Source organism: Gossypium hirsutum, chromosome A04, assembly GCF_007990345.1.
Source record: "Gossypium hirsutum isolate 1008001.06 chromosome A04, Gossypium_hirsutum_v2.1, whole genome shotgun sequence".
NCBI classification, from domain to species: domain Eukaryota; kingdom Viridiplantae; phylum Streptophyta; class Magnoliopsida; order Malvales; family Malvaceae; genus Gossypium; species Gossypium hirsutum.
In genome coordinates, this window is record NC_053427.1 from 72,899,975 (window position 1) to 72,902,432 (window position 2,458).

The following is a 2,458-nucleotide window of genomic DNA, read 5'->3' on the forward strand; positions in this document are numbered from 1 at the left end:
AACGGTGCATGTACAAATATACACCAAAATATTTAAATGAGATGTTATACTAAATGCATAAATAATATAATAAAAAGAACTCCAAAATAATTATCCAATTAAAAAACAAAGAAAAATTATTAAAATAAATCAACACCTAAAAAATATTAAACGGATTTAAAGTAGTAATTTATATTAATAAAAACTCAATTATAAGTGAATAAAATTTAAAGGGATAATTTTTAAATAAAATAGAGTATTAAAATATAAAAAAGGACTAGCACGCCACAAACGCGAATGCTCAAGGACCAAATCTGGAAATGTTCCAGATCCCAAAATGCTGCATAGAAGCGTGGGCTAAACTGATATGATTTCTTAATCCAGATGCCATTTAAAAAAAACAACTAAAGTACAAATAGGGCCTAATTCAACATCAGGGTGAACGAGAGGGGTCAGCGTGCAAATCTCCCAATTTAAGCAAACACACATGAATTTGGCCTGCTAAACGGTCAACATGTAGGCCTTTACCCCTTGGAACGATAGAGTTTTCTAAACCTGATATTAAAACCCCCATTTCCATTTATTTACCTTTCAAAAAAGCTATTAATCTTTAAGCTCCCCTTTTTATTTTAAAAAAAGAACCCTTAATCTGCTCTGTTAGGGTTGGTTCAGCACACTGCCGCCAAATCACCATCAGTTCGATGGCTGACGGCGCAAAATACTAGACTCTACCGACGGGGGTCGCAACCACGGAGATCTGGTAAGTCACTTCTTTCCCTTTCTTTTTTTCTTTAAAAAAAATCTTCAAATCGTATTTCACTCTTTCAAAAAAAAAAAGAGAAAAAATTCAAAGTGAAACGTTCGACCCTCACCCGAATCTCCTTATTTTCGAGATACTTGGGTGTTCATCGGTGTCGTTTCAGATGTTTCTTTCTTTTATGCCAAAAAAAATGCAAGCAAATGAGGAGAGAAACAAAAGAATAAACAGACTTGAAAAATCACCTCTTGATTTGTGATTTCTGCCTTTTCTATTTCTTTGTTGCATGTGCGTTCGTAAAAAAAAGCAATACATTGCTTTCGGTTTTATAACCGAAATCCCAAAAAATCAAAATAAAATAAATACAATTTTTTTCTTCTTTTTCTATTTGTTACTACTGTGGTTTGTCTGTTCTTCACAGGTACGGGGTGCGTTGGCACCGTATGGAGGCTGTGTTGGCGCGGGCGTGGTTGCTAGAGGGTACGGAGGCTGGGCTACTGCGGCGCAAGCAGAAACTGCTAGGGTTCTGCCTTGATTTTTTGTTTTTAGGCTGTAGGGTATTTGGGTCTAGGTTTGGGCTTATAATAAGTTTGGGCTAGGGTATTTGTTATTGGGTAATGTAATTGGGACATTTTAATGCACTATTAATTTTTTGTGATTTATTTTTTGTATTTTCATTTTGTTTTTGTCTTTGTACGGGCTCGGGCTAAAATTGGGCCTTACAGCTGCCCCTCTTTGCTTATTGTCGTGTAACGAGAATGGAGCAAAGACTATAAAGAGGACCAATTTTACCCGGTTTCGCGAAATCATGACTTATTTGGCATTTCTTTTCTTCAAGTAACTTCAATATGCTTCACTGCAACTTTAGGGAGACATGGTTCACGTGTTTTTATCCTGCTCTACTGCAACTTCAGAGAGATAAGGATTGTGTCTTCGATCTACTCTATTGCAACTTCAAGGAGACAAGATCTTGCAATCTTCGGCCTGTTACCCTACTATTTAAGGGGTTAAGGCTTGTTTTCTTCTATCTGATCGACTGGAGACGAGATCTGCAATCTTCAGCCTACTCCACTACAACTTTAGGGAGATAGGATAGTGGCTTGTATCTACTTCACTACAACTTCAAGGAGACAAGATTCGCCGTTTTCAATCCACTCCACTGCAACTTCAGGGAAACAAGATCTATAATCTTCAGCCTACTCCACTACAACTTTAGGGAGCTAGAATGGTGGCCTAAATCTGCTTCACTGCAACTTCAGGAAGATTGGATTCGCCGTCTTCGATCTGCTCACTGTAACTTCAGGGAGATAGGATCTGTAGAATTGGTTTCATAGGCCTATTCGTATGTCAAATAATTAGGATGCTATGATCAAAATGAATCAAGTGTTCCTAACTAGATGTGATGCTTATGTCAAATAATTAGAATGCTATGATCGAAATGAATCAAGTGCTCCTAACTAAATGAATGATTATGAATGTAGAAATGTCATGAGAGTAATTCCTTTTTAAATGCTTAAGGTATCATTGCTCATAATTCATCCGGGTTCTACCATTGATGCGCTATCGCTTCTTCTTGCTTAGCCGATATCTTTGACAGAAAATTCGAAGAAATAGTCACAACTTGGACTATTCTTTTTCAATGTTTCCCATTTTTTAGTCTGGTTAGTTCTGACTAGTGACCCTGTTTCAGGTCCTTGTACTATTTAGAAACCTTCCAAAGTA

The 2,458-nt window shown here is 36.8% G+C and overlaps 1 long non-coding RNA gene across 1 annotated transcript; it reads left to right on the plus strand.

Annotated features, from left to right (window-relative positions):
• The first annotated feature begins 338 nt into the window (after positions 1-338).
• LOC107948897 (uncharacterized) lies at positions 339-1,542 on the plus strand. Its single transcript, XR_001697590.2, has 2 exons — positions 339-739; positions 1,158-1,542. It is a non-coding gene; the product is annotated as an uncharacterized lncRNA (long non-coding RNA).
• Positions 1,543-2,458: the final 916 nt, after the last annotated feature.